Here is an 18781-nt window from a genome sequence, read left to right as displayed (position 1 = left end):
GAGCTATGCAGAAAGTATAATTATACTTTGCATTTTAATAGACCATATTAACATAATAATGCATTAGTCTAATAGAATATTAATGTGGTGCAGAAATATTAGCATATTACATATCCTTATTCATTAATATATTAGATCCTTATTGTATTAGTGGCACAAGCTAGTAGACAAAACATAGCTTTGTGTCTGATGCCGCTGCCTGAGAATAAACTTATACGTGGTAATCAGACAGCCTCTGGGTGCTACGGGGATGTGGAATTTGTTGTAATGGAGCGACGTGGGTAGGATGAGGGTTTTCCACCCACTATGCTACGAAAGTTGTCATTAATTTTCCCATTTCACCCTGGGGTGAAACCAAAACTTTTTGATTTTTTTTCAAGGAAAGAAAAAGCCAAAGACATATCTTTGGGAGTAAACAGGCTGGCAGTTAGGACACTTGGCTAGAATAGGGAACACCTGGGTTGACCCCCGTTGAACATCCTAATTATCAAGCTTTTCTGAAGTTAGGCTAAGTCCGTTTCATCGCTTGGAGCTGCTCTTGTGTGCGCCGATACACGCTCCCTGAAGCACCTGTGGGTGCTCCACATCACAAGGGCATGGTTTAACCACTAGGTTACATGCTACTTTGGGCTAGGTCATCCTTCCCCCTGGGGACCTGTGAAACGCCTCTTGATAAAGATTTCATTCCAATGGGCACGTCTTTGGGGAAAAAAAGTTTTGACATATCACCTTTTTCACAAAGCATTGTGAAATGTCAAAAAAAAAAAATATTTCTATGCTGTTTATAAAGTCTTTTTCTTTCTGTTTGTAAATGGGAAAAAAAAAATCCCCTTGCTTTCAGCTGGAGCTGGGACAAGAGGAAGTCTGGGTCTCCTTTCCTTTCCTGTACTGAAGACAGAGCTGGCTGGTGCATCGTGCACTGCGGTGCAGGGCTATTCCTGGCTGTATCACTGCCTGGGTGATCCTGAACAAGTCACTTCTTCTCTTTTTCTATTCTCTGCCTTAGCCAGGTTGTAGGTGCTGCAGGGCTGATCCTGGCTGAGCTGTCCCAGATCCTGGCAGGGGGGACCCCCGGATGCTAATCGGGTACCCCTAATACTAAGAGGTTTGCATGCAGATTTGTCAAATATATTTTTGCTTTGTCCTTTAACCTTAGAAATATCAACTCAGGGCTACCGTGCTTCTGGCAGGGCATCTTTGGAGGGTGTTTATCAGGACAGCCTGCCGATAGAAGTAGAGGGGGTAACGCTCTCTTCTAGTCCTACAGATGTATGCATGGGACTATGCGCTGGTGATTATAAAGCACCGATTCACTGACCCAGAAGGCCCCTCCGTCCCTATGAGGATTGGTCAGAAATGTTGAATAAGCCCTGGGAAACAAATATCGCCTGTCCACCTGGTCTTATGTCTGTCGCCCTCAGACAGACAGATGGATGCCAATCCCACAAATTACTTGTGTGGCAGTAAGCATCTAACATCATTTCAATCACTCATAGGTTGCACTATTTATTTTAAACGGGTGAGAAATTGCATGTCAAGAAGGGAGAATAACAGATAGAGAGAGAAAGGAAAAGATTTTCCTGCTGAGGTCTGAAGGCAGTATTTTGCCTCCCTCAAGGTGAAACAGCAGCATAAGTCCTTTCAGAAGAGGATTTCCAATGTCTCCAGGTAACCCTCCAAAGCGAGGAGCACAAAGGAAGTGTGAAACACGTTGTTCGTTCTCCAGAAGCAGCATCTGCATACACCTGGCAGCTTTGTGACATGAGGATTGCTTGAGAATCCTGTTAAGAAGCTCAGCAAAGCCGATATTTTGCTTTTCAAAATGTTTTACTGGATCCCTGGTAAATAAAGCTCTTGAACTGAACCTATCTGTCTGCGGCATAATTTCTCTTGGTCTTGCATTAGATCCTGTGGGTTGGTTTTCTTTTTTTTTTTTTTTTCTTCTTCCTCTCCCTTGATGCATTTAAACAGCAGCTTTTCTCTTTGCCTTATGATCATGTTAAATGTTTAATTGCTCTTTGCATTTGCTTATGGCACAACATAAGCCCCCGCAGTAAAAGAGATTTGTGCTAAAACTCCAGAAGGAAAGAGGTTATATTTTGGGTCAGCTCAATTATCTCTATTTTTTAAATTATATATTAATTTTAAGCTAAGTCTTTGCATAGAAATGCAATTAGCATTCAGGCAATGCAGGAAAGGCGGGTGTGAAGTGGAGGAATGTGGATATTCCCTGCAAAGCACCGGGAGCGGGGACAGGCAGCGAAGATGACTTCCATTACACAGATCCGCAGCCTGGGTAATGTAGTATAACCTGGTACTTGAATGGGACAACTCTACTTTACACCAGCTGAAGGCTTCGTGCAGTCCCGTTTGCAATGGATCTGTGGTGGCTGAATAGGTGTCAGCATTAGACAAGCAGGCCTTGTATAGATACACCTACAAACACATGCACATAGCATTTGCTTCAGTTTAGATGGTGCTGAGTAATATAAACCTGAGCAAACACTCATGGGCATGTTAAGAGTGACTTAATGTGCTTTAATTAAACTGTTCAAAATGGACTTCTCCTACACGCAAGTCAGCTGGATAAAAAAACACCTTTCAGCAAGATCTGGGATGCTAAAGACCCAGGAGACCTCAGGGGCCAGAAGCCGTCCACCCCACACCTGGTTCTGGTTAAGGGTACCTGCCTTCATGTGCTGGGCACGGTGGACGGGCAAATTAGCCAGCTGCCTTCTCTTGAACATGAAGCAATATAGTCACGTTCGTGTAGGCTTGTTGAGCTGTGTCTTCTCAGCAAATGCAGTAGGCGTCTGCCAGGATCATAGGAGAGTTAGGCTGGAAGGGGACCTCATGACATCGTCTTGTTCAGACCCCTACTCAAGGCAGGATCATCCCTGACTAACCCATCCCAGCCAAGCGTCTGTCTAACATGGTCTAGAAAACCTCCAAAATGGAGATCCCACAATATCTCCAGGTAGCCTGTTCCACTACTGGACTACCTTCATCATCTGAAAGCCCATCTTAATCTCCAACCTAAATTTCCCTGGCTGATGTTAGAGGCTCCTAGTCCTATCCCCTACAGCCATGGAGAAAAGCTCATCTCCATAATCACCCTTCAGGTATTTGAAGACTTATCAAATCCCCACCGGCAGTTTTTTCTTCTCTAGACTAAATGATCCTATTTTTTTTAGCCTTTCTTCATAAGTCTTGCTTCCGAAGACCTAAGGGATGGGAGGGTTGATGATCTGGGACATGTTAGCCATCAGGACGTAGCCCCTGAAAGCCAGGACTATCCCAGTCAGTTCATGACAGTAAGTCACTTTAATGAGAGAGAGTTTTCATAGTTTTAAAGATATTAGGGACTAGAAGGGTTCTACCTTTTATCCCCCTGCCTTTTGTACAGTTCAACTGAATTGGTCTCAAAGGGTCTTGTAGTATTGCTTCCGACCCTACAAGTGTCCTGGAAAACAAGACTCATTTGCTGGTAGGTTATTGGACCTACTAAGTAGGTGGGGGAGATGCGAGACAAAGTGCCCTTCCTTGTGCAAGGGAAAGAAGCAGACACCGTCTAAGCTAAACACCAGACAAAACGATGCCGTGCATGTAACCCCATGATATAAATAAAAATCACAATTTAAGTGAAGCTGGAACTAACTCTGTTAAGGGGAAAATCCTTTGCTAAAATATAACCCAGGGTTGACTCTATGCTTTTGCTACAGACCCCAAACGTAGGGTCAAGGCTGACCCCAAACCCTAGGGAGTGGGAGGAGATGCTGCAAAGCGCAGCTCTATATCTTCCTCTTTCTTTCTCTGTAATCCTGAAGGATAACCATTCCTCTTTACAAAGACAAACAGTGTGTTCTTCTGTCCCTGCTATTAGAACTAATCTTTTGCTTCCCAAGCACTGCTCAGGGACTGTTTTAATAGCAAAACAAGGTCAGCTCATCAGAAAGAAAAAAAAAAGCTGGAAGTTTCACAGGGTCCAAGACTCCCTCCATCTCTGGAATTACTTTTTAACACGTTGCAAGTTCAAATTACCCTCTCGGAGCCAAATGCAGATTGACAGCCAAACACCAAACAATCACATTTTGTTAATCCATTTACAGAGGTGCGAATGGCTAATCGGCCTCCATTGCCAGTGCCGGCCTGCTCTGATACCGTGGCGGCTCAGGGTTTCATGCCAGCTGCTGGGTTGTTGGGTTTTTTTTCGTGCAGACTTCGGAGGATATATTTACCGCTAACTGATGTCTATATATATTAATAATGAAATAAAAGTTTCCGTAATCCCCTGAGGCTGTGGGATGGCTCGTCACCACCCCGACCCTGTTTAAAGCTCGGAACATGGCTTTGTGTCAGAAACTGAAGCCTTTAGCATTTTCAAAGCCTGTCTACCTCTCAGCTTTGGCATACACACTGACAGAGCAGAACAAGGGCACCCAGAGTTCAGCCGCTCTTATAATTGGACTGACGCTGATTTCTTCTGGGTTGGTTTTTTTTATCCCCCGAAGGTCAATTTGAATATAAGTCTGCAGGTGCCACTCAGAAATGACACAAAAGCCCACTGCAAGCCCGAAATATTGCAGAGATAAGGCTCAGCAACCCAGCACCGGTGAGTGAGAAATGATGGCCGAACAGCGCATCCTGGATTGTGTTACTCTGGATTGGCCTGGACAATACAGGAAAGGAAACTGTCCCTTAAGTAGGCAGACAGACAGATAAATGATAATTTGGGGGAAGTTGATTTTTATCTAGCAAATGGTCAGATGCCCTTGGATTAGCAGACTGGTAGAAAAGGCACTGTTGTGCAGTGAGACTGGGCATCAGATTGGAGATGTGGGTTGCCTTTTTGGGTCTGCTCATGACCCAATCTGACCTTAAGCCAGCTGCCCATTTGCAAAATGAATAGTTAGTGGAGTGAAATTCTGGTCCCATTGATGTATTGATGAGCTTCAATGAGCCCAGTGCTTTCAAAGTGGATGTTTGTTATGCCCCAAGTTGCAAATGATGTCACCTGTAGTCAATATGAGCAAGAAAAGCCAAATATTACCATGTCAGGTGATAGATCTGCCAGTTGTACACTTTCCCATTTTGCCTGCTTTTTTCTTACCTAACTCTGTGCGTTTAACTGCAAACGTACCTATGACTTTGTAAGTTAAAAAGCAGACATCTGAAATTAGATAAATCTCGCCTGGAGGTAAATAGCCATCCTGTTAAAGGGCAGCATATCTGCTCTATTTGCCTTCCTCCGTCTCTACCATGACCTGTCCATCAGTCTCTGGGGATTTAGTGCAGATGAAGAGCACAATGCTCTGGGTCTGGTTTTTTTCATAGATTTCATAGACGTTAGGGCTGGAAGGGATCTTGGAAGATCATCGAGTCCAGCCCCCTGCCCAAGGGGCAAGAAGTTAACTAGGGTCAAAGGATCCCAGCAAGATAAGCGTCCAAACGTTTCTTAAAAGAGTCCAAATAGGTGCTTGCACCACCTCTGGGGAGTGTCTATTCCAGGCCTTGGGGCTTGGACAGTAAAGACGTTGTTCCCTATGACCAGCCTAAGATGGTCTTGGAGGAGTTTATGACCGTTGGACCTTGTAATTGCTTGGGGTGCTCTGGCAAACAGGCGTTCCCCCAGATCCTGATACAAAACCCTTATATACTCCAATGTGTTGAGTATTCCCAATGCCCTTCCCAATGCTGATTCTGAAAATCAGCTATAGGTTCTTGGCCTCTCTGGAAACAAAGCCTAACAAGTCTTGAGAATGGTCTTCAATGTCAATGAAGTATTTTCTTAGCTTCGTGGGACTTGGCGTAGGTCACACAGGAAAATGGCATCATCTCCCGTGGCCTAGTCCAAATTCTTACCTACAAGGCAGCTCTTCTTCCCAAAGCCAAACCAGCCTTCTTGGAAGACCATCCTCATCAAGATCCTCCACCCGCTTGGTGTCCCAAGGATTCAGGGGCTGAGTTAAGCCCATCATGCTAGCCGAACATAACAATGTGCATTGAGAGTACTTAGCACATTCCTTGAAATTGAGGAAAGTTGCCGTGGTTATTAGTAGCTCCTAATGATATTTGCATAGATTAACAGACTTTAATGCAATCACGAATGCTACAATCCCGAGGAAAATAATGAAGAAATCCATTACGAAGTAATAAAGTAACTAAGTCAATACAGTAATAATTTGATCCCATATTAGTAATAATTTCATCTCCTGCTGCAAGGCAATTTTAATGCACATACCATTTCTGGACAGTTTTATAAATATCACCTTTGTTTGAGATAATTAATTAGCAAAATCAAAAAATATATTGCTGGTATTTTATACGATAAATTAGTCATTAGGTTTAAACTGGCAGGCTGTAATAAAACTTATTAAGATAAATGTGTTGGGATTCTTAACACTTCAGAGGAGCTGTTCTCCTCCATTTTAAAGTGCTTCTGGTGCAAAGCTATTATCGCTGCCGGGTGGTTTCTATGTATGTTAAAACCCAATTATGAAAATCTTGTTTATAACCCCGACTTGCTTGGAAAAAGAAGCCGAATGCATTAGCCTGCTCCTGCCCGGTGGACGAGGCGGAGGTGAGGGTGAGCTGCTGAGGGCCCTATTATGCCATTTCTTGGAGTCCGTCAGAGCCTCCTGGAAGTTGTAAGTGAAATAATTTTGCATAGGAAGGACTCAGGTGCTAGGTCACCCTGCCTGTTGCAAGGAGTTCACTTGCATTCTGCAAAAGGGGTGGGAGCAATTGGACTTCGAGGGGAGATTGTTCCCACTGTGACCTGACCTCAAGTGTCTTCAAGGTGTGGACCACCGTGCTTTCTGCACCGATGGGGATGCACTGAGTGATTCTTTGCATTACAGGATTACTTTCAACCCAGGATCTCCCTTCCCCTCCCTGCAGCACACTTAGTGGTTGCTGCTAAAGCCAAGAGCCTGGCCCAATTGGGTTGTTTTTTCTCTTAGCTGCATAAGTTATCAAACAGTCCCCGCAGGGAACAGGCTCTACCACGACGGGGCTCTGCTGAGCTCAGAAGTGGTTTTGCTTTGTGTACAGATCAAGAGCCCAACCAGATGGCTCAGGCCAGTTGACAACCCCAGGACTGGGCATGGATCAGCATCTTGTAAGGAGCATAAATCTTGACACATAATGAGCTCACTCACAGGCTCTGCGGGGCACTGGTCAAAACAAGAGCTGTAGATTTGGGCTTCAACGAAGTCCCTTCCAGGCATAGCATAAACTCATTAGATCATCTCCATGTATTCACTGCTTACTTGCGGCTGCTTATAGCCCCCTGGCCTTCAGCTTGCCGAATCACTGCATGTCCCTGTTATATCCAAACTGTCTCATCTCAGGCAGGTTCTCTGCAATTTCCATTTAGCTGGGCTCCCACATCTGTGCCACTTCGAATTTGGAGCTGCTGGAAATGACATGAGCTGATGATCCATCAAGCTCTTTTTTCCCCCTCTTAAACATAGAACAAAGCAGGCCAGTACTTAATGTGAAACTCCCAGTATCCTGTTGCAGTTCATGAAAAAACCACTAAAGAATTTAACATTTTGGCTGATGTCAACTATAGCATTATTTTTACAAAGTTAAAAGAAAGGGAAATGCTTAAAAAAATGGTTCCTCATCCAAAGGATCAGCACCATAGATATGTGCAATTTTATCAAAGAGAATATTTTGTACATTGCAATACAGGGACTCACCGGCGCTCTAAGAATACTATTGTTCTTGTATTATTTGTAGACATTAAAATAAATCAGCTGATAGGTAGATCAATGATACTCACTGCATTTCTTTGATGGGAGGTAGGAGTGATTCCCAACCAAGTAGCAAAATTCCACCCTGTGCCTAGCTGCTAGCCTTGGCGGACATCCAATCCAATACTAACCCCTTTGGTTTCAAACTATGTGGGGCCCTTAATTTAATGGGGAAAAGTCATGCCTTGAATTTTGCTTGAGCTTTGTCTGGACTTGCATGTTCTGTCTCGGTGTAACACATGCTAATTGGCAATCAATGTATAAGTGTTATGATGGGAATGCAACTTCAAGTCTAGGCAAGGCTTCGCAGATTTTAAAATCAACATTTGTTTTGGAGGAATCGATAACGTCACTACACCCGACTTCCTCCCTCTTCCTGGCTCTTAAAATCTAAAAATAACATTCCTTCTCTATTACAAAAACCATATAATAGCACCCACTCCTTTCCTTCTCCTTTCATGTTTGTCTTGCTCAACCCTGAAGAAGCATGAGATGCATTTGAAAGTTCGAAAGCTATCCCAACTATGTGCTTAGTCCGATCAAAGACACCACCCAATCTTTACCTCTTGCTACAACATCATGGTTCCAACATCACTTCAGCAATTCCTTCTTTAATTCTCTAAAAGAGACAGTAGGTCTCAGTTTCATGTACCGTGGGATTCGAGGGGTGGCCTGAAACTGGGAACCTCCTTAGTTTCCTGCTTGGGCTAAACCATGTGCTAGTGGTACAGGATGAAATCTGCCAAGTGAAAAATGGGTTCTTACAATCGCCTTTCTAGCATGAAGCAGCATTTCACTCAATTTTCTCCAAAGAGGATCCAGGAGAGGGATTTGAGAGGTCAGCTACCTCCTTGCTCCTCCATTGGATCCAGATGCACCCTAACAGGCCAATTGAGGTGTTTCAACTCCAGCACTTCCTGGGTCTTTTTAGCAGGTTAAGGAGCAACTGCATTGCTACTCAGGCTTCTGCTATGCCAGGGATCTTGCCAGCTTGAACAGGCAAGAGCGGCAGCTAACAGGGCCTTGAGAAGTCAGAGGGTGAGGCTGAAGAGTGATCTCTTTCCAAACATTCACGTCGAACCTCCCAGGTGAGCAGTGTCTGGTGATGAGTGTCTTGCATCAGACAGCCCCGTGATCATTCCCCTTGTCAATTCAATGACCTTTCAGAGGCGGGAGATCCTTTTTATTACTCTGTGCACTGGGGCAAGCCAAGCCAAGGCTGTGTTATCTACCCAATTTATCAACTCTCTATTTACGGCGGGTCCATGCCGCTGTCTGGCTTAACGGAGCGCCCAGAGACCCAGCATTGAGAGAGGAGGCGGCTTGTAAAGGGAAAGAAATGTCAATTCCAGCCTAGTCCCCTAAAGTGAAATAAAAGAAACAAAATAAATAAGGAAGAAGAAGTAGATACAATATCTCCAGGGTGACCACATCTATCTAGTCCAATACAGGCCAGCATGAAACACAGCCTTATCCTTACTTATCGCAACACGGAGAATGTCATCTCCTGGTGGCCAAAAAAGAAAGAAGGATGCAGCATCCATCTATAATGAATAGTACAAATCTGATGAACGTTTGCATTCATTTACAACCACGAGCTTTTGAAAATTAGGTATCAGAGCTCTTTAAATCATCAAAATGACTTAAATGCATACAATTAAAAAAACCCCAAAACATTTCAGTTAAATTTGCCCACTGCTGTTTGAGCCTATTGTGTTCATGTTTTCTCAGCTTTTCACTAAAGCTTAGAAGCTCCTTGGGTTTGTTTTTTTTTAAAGTGAAAACTATGGTTTGACATAGTCCAAAAAAAGCTAGAGGTGAGGCTTCCAGGAAAACCCCTGATAGCATGAGACTTCAATAAAATGCATGCTTTACCAGCACTGACTCTCATAATCTGAATTGTGGTCCCTCCTTCCGTGAAGGGCCACAATAATCTTCTTCTTTACACTCCCATTATCTCCCACCTGACTGTGTGTATTCACTCAGGACTCGCCTATCTCATTCTCTGCACCACTGATTACTATGAAATCCAAATAACTGTAAAAACTCAGGGACCAAAGAATCTGCTTCTGTATTTCTTTTTTAACCAGCGGTTCTCTTTCCCCCCTCCATTATTGACTAGCTTTTCCTGTCCTTGCATGGAGAGCTTAGGAGAAGCACATTTGCTCCCTGAGTGTTAAAATACTGCACCAAGTACTAATAGGTGGGCTTGTCTACACGTGGCCCTTTTAAGTGGGATTAGCCTGAAATTGCCACTTTTAAGGTGCATTAGGAGCATGTGTCCACACATGTGTGCTCCTAATACATCTTAAAAATTTTAGGCTAATCCCACCTACTTTTGATATCTGCTTAAAGCAAGTATCCAATTTAGGCGTGATTAGCAAAGTCACATTAGTCCACGTGTACATGCTTAATGCACATTAACGTGGTAATGCTCATGGGCGTGGCTACACATGGGCTAATGCAATTTATCTGTGCGAGCCTAAATTTAATGCGCCTTAGTATGCATTAGCACATCTATGTGTAGACATGTGCCTAAATCACTTTAATGCACCTTAAACAAAGACGCATTACGTTTAAGGGCACATCACTACATGTGTAGACATGCCTGGTGGCCTAGTTCTAGCAAAAAACCCCAAAAGCTTCTGCTCGCCTTAGAAACAATGAAAATGGACAGGGACAAGAAGGACTTTTTAAAGTGAAATATGTATAAAGTGAGGAATAAAGAAACACTTTCTAAAGAAAGAAAGTCCACAAAGTTCTAGGGAACCTACCTGAACAATCTCCTCCTCTGTACCCTCAAACCAGTGGCTTCCAGTTTCATTCAGGTCCCCGGGAACTTTAGCTTTGGGGACTGGAAAGGCAGCTGATGCCAAGATAAAATATTATGGAGAACAAGGTCTTCCTCTTGCTCTCACTAGCATTTCCTTTAGAAAAAAGTAGGGGTTCATGCTCAGCTGCCACTAGCCCATGCAGGTGAGGTGATGACAGAGCTGCGAGGCCAGGAAGCATTGCTGGGAATCCTTCTTTGCTTACTGCATGAGAAGAAACTCTAGGATCAGCTGGAAGGCCTGGGATTCAAAGGGACTGCAATGGATGTTCCCCTTGTGCATCCAAAGGAAGAATATTTGGCATGTAATGGAGTAGTTTGCAACTGATTCCAGGATAACCAACCTGTGTATGCTTTCATTTACACCACAGTAACTCCACTGATTTCAATGGAGTCACTTCTGGTTGGCGCTGAGTAGAAGAACAGGATCTAACCTACAGTTAGCAAGGGACTTTTCAGCTACTACTGCCATTCTTACAAGAATGGGTACAGTTGGGTAGAGCCAACCTTCAGGAATATTTCGGGGCTTTGACCAGCCCTGTATTAGCAGTGAGCTATGATATGGCTAGTGCTGAACTTTGTGTGGTGTTTGCTGGAGATAAGGGGGGGAAAGTTGAATAATTCATGTAGTTAGTTTAATTTAAATAATTTATGTGCTAAGCATTGCAAACAGAGCGGGAGTTGATAATGAGTCCGAGCAGCACATTTTGAACTCAGTTGCAAATTCAACTGTATTGTAATTCTTGAAGGATACAGGCTTCCCTGAGTTTGAAGGACAGGAGTGTAAGCAAGGCAGGTGCTTGGAGAAGGCATCCGTATAGTCCCCTTCTTTACCAATGACCACCAGGTTGCTCTGCACACTCAACGGCTTGCTCATCCTGAACCCTTTAAAATAATCAGGAGTTGCATGTATTTCCTTGGGCTGCAGGGAAGGTACCTGCGCCATTGTTTGACAAATAACAGTTTGTAACAGGTGTAATCTGTAATCAGGAATCAATTAAAGAGATATCAACAGGAAAAGAAAGATAAGGTAGAGCCAGGGGGAAATCAATGAACAACATAAGGGAATTGATCATTCAAAAGGTCTTTCTTAAGCCGTGAGGCCCTCTAGAATGACTCTTTGCTAGCGTGTCCCACAGGCTTTGCCTTTTCTTCTGCCCCTGTCTTTTTCCTCCTTTTAAATGAACAGGGCTTTCTGTTTAAGAGGAAAAATAAAGCACCGGATTCAAACCATGGCTGCTGCTTTTCATGCTAGTTATACAATGAGAGTGAAAGAAGTTCGGGACATTGTGTAGGACTATGAGAAACTGATGCTCAACTTTTTTGTGAGCGATCATCATGCCAAAGCCTATATCCAGGAGCATGTATCCGGCCAGACTTGTCCTCCATAATTGTGGCACCAAAGCAGATCACCAAGGAGGACACATGCACCTATACAGCCAAGACCAAATCTTGACCAAAGCAGCTCCCCACCTATATCGACCAATTCTCTCCTATTTTTTACACTTGAAGTGACTGGTGGATTTGTGCATATACAAAGGCCCAGTTTATTCTTTAAAAATATCTAGTGTTTGATTTCAAAGAGACCAACAAATCTGTCGAGAAGAAGGAAGGGTGCCAGCTCAGAAGTGATGCCATACTGGATCTTTTCAGAGGTCCATCTTACCCAACACCCCTATCTCACACTGGCAGAGTGGAGGCTAGGAGAAGGGTATTCATGGAGAGTCTATTGAGACTGATCCATCCCCTCCCTCTTGTTCCCTCGAGCTTCCAACAATGCCCTCTCATTTTCCCCTTCTGGTGTCTTCACACCATGACTTACATTTTCTTTATCACTAATGGGTGCAGTCATGAGGATATTAAGATTCTTTCAGAAAGGGACTGAAGTAGCTGACGGGGTTTCACTGACTGCTAATTTGTTCATGGTCACTTGACTCAGCCCATCCTCTGCTTGTTCTCTGCAAAAACATAGTGTGACCATTTGCCGATAGGCCTTTGCAGGCTGGAACTGAGCTCGGTCATCGAGACGTCACGTTCCCTGAGCTTCTCTGGGGTGGAAAGACAGAGGACTTCATGGTCAAAGTATCCATTTCATTGCCATCCACCACTTCTGATTTTAGACATATTCAATGAAGTAGGTGATAAATAGGTGGATTTTATGTATTTATTTTGAAAGGCTTGCTTATTCTGACCTCAGCATAGCCTGCATGGCACTGAAGCTAGTACCTTACCAAATGGGAAGTCAAAATGGGAAAGCATCAGTCAGTCTCAGCACCAGGCTTATGAATGGTTTATCTTGTACATCAAGGACCCTTCTCTAATAATTAACACATTTGTCTTGTCCTAAGAGCTCAGGGCATGGAGACAAAAATACTCCATGATACATATCCATGGCATCTCAACAGGTTATGAGAAGTATGATAGCTAGGGATGAACAATATTTAGTGAGTCAGTGTTGGTTTCAACTACTGGCCTAAAATCTGAAGGAAATCCTGATTTACAAGCATAAAGGTTGTAGTCATGATGGGCTAAAAGTAAAAGCAATCAATCAGTGTGTTGAATCTCTTTTTAAAAGATATTGCCTCTACCATATTGACTTCTGATTTACAAAGCACTTCACTATGAGCAGTATGTGGCCCATGCTGCCCATGTCTCTTCAAGGACAGGATACAACTCAAAAGAGGAGGCCAGATATTAAAAATAAGTGGATGGCGGGCTTGACCACTGAGACTTTCTTATTTCGTTCTGTCAAGGTCTCAGTCTATCATACACTAAAAAGATGTCAAAATTAAAGCCAGAAACTCAGATTTACTATAGCAGATGAGGCTGGCTTGGTTCATCAGCTTGGATGCCCTGCCTGGATGATACTTAATGGATCAGAAGATGACTTCCTTAAGCTACCTCTATCATTCAGCCAGCTGGTTGTGCAAAGCTATATTGAGAGACACGGAAGAAGTTCCTCTCGACCCAGCACATATCAGTTGATGCCTTGAACCATGAGATCTCTCTATCCTTAGCTGACAGTATGTTGATCATTACAGGACTGTATCATAATTGCTGGTAAACAAAGGCATTTTGAATCCATTATAGTGAGAACTGAATGGATCTTCTTTCCACTCATCATATTTTATGCACAAACTGGGGTGAAACACTCCTAAGGGATGGTGAGGGGGGAGAAGGGCCCTTAAACTCCTTGGATCTGGTAGACTTTCCCCTCTACTCTTCAGAGAGGGGAAGATCAGATGTTCCCTCAGCCTTTCTTGTGTCAGAGAAGTCCATACAGCAGGCACTGCGCTTACACCACCGTCCGATCACCAACAAACCGATCCTTTACACACTTCCTCAGCACAGACACACATCCACGTGCCTCAACCTATTCTTCCGAACACACACCATTGTCAACAGATTCCCTCATATGCTACATCTCTCTCTCTCTCTCTGCAGAGACCACCCTCTGGATACAGTCAGAGTAGTTAAGATGCTCACTAGGGATCCAGAGATGTGAGTTGGAAGTTGGTCCGGACTTGTGCTCAATGAGCTGCAGAGTCAAAGGCAGCAAGGCGGGTTCCCTTCCACAATAAGCATTCTCACACACATGCCACACAAAACTCACCTGGGCCACCAAATGCCATGACCCACTTCTACACCCAGCACACTTCCTTCTCAACATGCACACGCCAGTGCCATATCCAGTTTATCCACAGACAGCATGTCCCTCCTCACCCCATACTTTGGTGCTAGGAGCTGCTTCAGTGCCTTGATTGAGCTAGTCTGTCAAAGGAATTGGGAGCAATACAGCTCCTTTTCCAACCTACCACTACAGGCTTAGGACTGATTGTCACTCCTCCACTATTAACACGTGAGTCCTGGGAGAGCAAATGACAATGAGTAGGACGGAAGGGAGAAAGGAAGGATGGAGAGGAATCTCTCCTCCCATATAGAGATCAGGAAGCACCAAAGTGAAACAGCTGTGGCTCTCCATTCCCTCTGATTCCCCTTTTGCTAGGATTCAGAAAGACCCACAGACACGAGGTTTAGCTTGGATATTCTTCTTGAAGTTGAATGGGAAATGAAGTTCAGGGGTTGATAGATACATTTGAAGGACATTTGACTGTGTATAATTTAAGTAGGCAACTGTAAGGTGATGTATTGCAGGACAGCTAAGTGAGCTGTGCTGTCTCTTGGACTCAGCCTTTCACATCTAACCTGCAGAAAACAAATACATGGGTCTATTTCCAGTCTCTGCTTTCTCTCAACCAACATCAGAGACATTTAAAAAAAAGTAAAGGAGGTTATTTTATTTTATTTAAAGCACTGGAACAGGTTACCCAGAGAGGTTGTGAAGTCTCCATCCTTGCAGGTTTTGAAGACCAGGCTAGACAAAGCCTTGGCTGGGATGATGGAGTTAGGGCTGGTCCTGCTTGGAGCAGGGGGCTGGACTTGCCTGTGGGTCACAGCCCAAAAGTAGGTTGCAAAAATATTTGAAAGGGTCATGAGCAAGTCCCAGAAAAATGTGGGAAAGCATCGGTTTCCCAACCTGCCACGACTTGTTTGGGGTGACTGGAGGCAGTGTGCACATGTGCATTTGCGGGTGCACACGCACATGGCTGGCATTCAGCCAGGCAGGGTGATGAGAGCAGCCCCAGGAGCTGGATGCAGGTAAGTGTGTGGGGAGGGTGGGTTGGAGGTCCAGGACTTGGGGACTGTCTGGGGTGGAGGTGGGGAGTGTGTGTGTGTGTGTGTGTGTGTGTGGTTGTGGAGGGGATGGGTGTGTGTTGTGATGGGGGGGGGGAGTGAGGGGCACCAGCATGGCCTGGGGGTCTCAGGGGACTGTGGGTCAGAAATGAGGGCACTGGCAGGGCCAGGGGTCTGTGGCTTGGGGGTGAGGGGCACCAGGAGGGCCAGGGGGCTGGGGGTCAGGGCTGGCCACTGATGTTTTCAAATGGGTCCTGGTACAAAAAAAGGTTGAGAGCCACTGGATTAGATGACTCCTGAGATTCCTTCCAACCCTCTTTTCCTCTGATTTTCCCCACAATCCTAATGCATGACTTATACAGGGACTCAACAACAAGACACCAAAGCTGGTAGGGTCACTGAATTCACTCAAGCCTGAGGATTGCATTCATTATTATTATTACTATATTTAATCAATGCTAATAAATCATAATATACTCTATAGCAGCAAATAAGACAGGCTTCCTGCTTAAACTGAACAGAAGCTGCACTAAACCTATGCCGGCATTTGTATGGGAGCTCCTAAACTACATGGGTTAAAAACAGGTACATGTACCTCATGGAAAAGTTGAGTCAAATGCATTTTCATTTGAAATTTGGCACAAAGTATTTCATTTTCCTTGCAAACATGTATTTTGTTTTGGTGAAACCCCCCCCCCCCACCTATTTTCTATCACTGGAAAAAGAAATGTTCCCCTTTAAGTAGCATCTTTTTCTCTGAAATATAGAAACAATAGAGAGAAAAATAAAATTTGATTCCAAATGTTGTTGCAAATTTTCAACAAATATGTATATTTTCTACATAACAAATCAATGTTGGGAAAAGGATTTAGTATTCATGAAAGTTGCAGGTCAGCTCTCATCCCTCATTCTCTTCTATTCCTTAGGGGATGGGTCTTATATTGGGCGCCAGGGCAGCTAAGATCAAAGTGACTCTCCATGAAGTGCTGTGATTTGGAAATGTCTAAATGGTCTGTCACAAGAAAAGCTGTTTTCAGTATTTCTAAATCAAAATGTTTTGGAACTTTCCGTTCCCTGAAAAGTTTCAATATTTTGACTTTTCCTTCTGATTCCAGGGAAAAAAGAAAGGAGACTTTACAGGCTGGGAATCCCAATTTTAGCACTTCTCTAATTTGAATGGATTTAGCTAAACCACAGAAAAAGTCTGTATTGACATTCCTAGGTCAGTTTAGTTTCAAGCATTTATGGTTAGATTTAAATTAAACTTAAATAAGCCACTTTAAAACAGAAAGAACAGCATGTGAAAAGGGGTTTGCACTGGCTTGTGTAAGCCACCTTAATTAAACTGATGCAAGTGAACAAGAACCTGAACTCCCATCTCCATTTTCCCCTGCATTCACTAAAAGACCATGCAGAAATGACACCGTTGGTTCTGCATTTACTGCCTGTCAATAATATATGCACAATTTCCTCTCCCAGCAAATTAAAAAGTTGATTTTGGTAAAGGCCAACCTTGCAAAGTCCACCTGAGATCCAACAAGCACACTGGCACTGGCTGTCTCTGCCTTCTCCCCCAAAGTTAAAAATAAAGATGCTAGATTTGGACCGTGGCTGATGAATCTGTTGGTGGTGCAGGAAGCCGAATGGATCCATCCTGATCCTCCTTAAAGAGAAACTGCCAAAGGAGGATGTTTCTGTCCAGGACAGAAGTCGGGATGGCCTTTCTGCATGTGACAGCCAAGACAGGAAAGGGGAGAAATAAGGCAGAAAGAGATTGATTTGCACAAGACCTCTAGCATCCCTGTGCAACCCAGATCTAAGCTGCACGCATAGTACCGAGCCTTAAGACCTCTAGCATCCCTGCGCAACCCAGATAGTACAGAGCCTTACTTCTTGCTATTTAAGAACAGCCCTATGTCTATTTGAAAGGATTCTTCCATATGATACCAACTCTTAGTCAATCCGAAACAGGGTGAATAAACAAAAAGCAAGAGCAATAAGTATAGCAGTCTTTAAACACCAATGTGGAATAGGAGTCGACATACATCTTCCTATTCATTTCAAAGGGGTTTGGTGCATAAGGCGAGAGCGCTCTGTAGAAGAGTGGATTACAATATCGGCTCTTCTTTTACTCTGGGGTGAAAGCAAGACATTGGTTTCATGTATTATGCATGTTCTACTGTCTACAATGATGGGTTCCTGAGGTCAACTGGCTCATATGCAATATATAATACAGGCTGTCTCCAACAAGATCACTAAACACATGGGCATCCTTCACAGGATGGTGTCTTTTTAGAAGAGATCCTCCCCAAATGATAAAGCCTTTATGCTGAGATATCACCTCTTTTGAATGGTTCAGCAGAGGCAACAAGAAAAGTTACGGAGACTTCTACCCCTTACCCAAATGCACTGCTTTAAGGACTATGGGCTGACAGCTTCTCTAGAGGCTATAGGAACCACTGGTTTGCTCATGCATCATTACCATCATGTAGCCAGCCTATTTGCTTGCTCTAGGCTCCAGCCTGAGACACAGCTTGTGGCCCCAAACCATGCAGCTTGTTGGTGCTGTCCTCATGCCTCAGGTAATGTAGGGAGAAGCTGTAGCTTCCACATCAGACAAAACCATACGGTGGGAAACAAGGCTGTGCTTTCAGACTCTGTAGGCTACATGCCCTGCTGCCCATGCTCCACCGTGAGCAACACCTAAGCTTCTTCTGGCCCTAAAAGAAAAGAACGGTGTCTAGATCAGCAGCCTCCAATCTGTTTTTGGGGCACAATCCCACTGACAAGTTCCCAATGCAAACAGAGGTCAGCTTGTGACCGCTAGCGACCTTGATTCTGTTTTGAGCCTGTCTGCACTTAATGGTTTCCTGGGGGACCCAGGCCTCCAATTTTAAGTGATGCAAAACCATAAGACCCCTCATCTGGATCATAGGTGGAGGGGCGTTCATGGGTCCTAGGTGGAGGGGCGCTCATGAGACAGCCTGCCAAGGCCAGGTCTGTGCTGAACAGCCCGGTCGTGTATAACCATCAGGTGTCTGCAAGCAACAGTCATTCCTTTAATGCTCCTTGATCAAGCACATGCGTAAGTGCTCCTTGCAACCCCTTGACACCGCAGTGGGACGACGGGGTCTGCCTTCTGATAGGCAAACACAGGCTCTGGTTTTTTATTGCCATCTTGCATGCAGGAGAACCATCGAGCCATGAATGTATATGGGCCCCCAACCAGGCTAGGAGGTCTATGTAGACATGATGGGCATTTGGGCAATGTGGCCCTGAGTGCCAGCCAAAGAAACCAGCACATGCATACAAGAACACATCCAACCCTCTTGTCTCTTGCTCCTAACTTGCAGGGAAGTTAGTGGAAGATATATTGATCCTACTAGGAAATTTAATTGCAAAAGCGTGTGAGGGGGTGGGCAAGTGTGAAGGAAAGAAGAGGATGTGGGGCACAGAGCACCGAGCCTTTTCCTAGCCCCCCTCCACCTGCTGAGCT

At 44.3% G+C, this 18781-nt stretch overlaps 1 protein-coding gene across 10 annotated transcripts in view; it reads right to left on the bottom strand.

Annotated features, from left to right (window-relative positions):
- The window catches only part of CELF4 (CUGBP Elav-like family member 4), an 860601-nt gene that overhangs the window by 302067 nt on the left and 539753 nt on the right, over nt 1-18781 (bottom strand). The window lies entirely within an intron of this gene.

Source organism: Alligator mississippiensis, chromosome 3 (assembly GCF_030867095.1).
Source record: "Alligator mississippiensis isolate rAllMis1 chromosome 3, rAllMis1, whole genome shotgun sequence".
Lineage (NCBI taxonomy): Eukaryota > Metazoa > Chordata > Crocodylia > Alligatoridae > Alligator > Alligator mississippiensis.
This window is presented reverse-complemented; position numbering and strand designations above follow the sequence as displayed.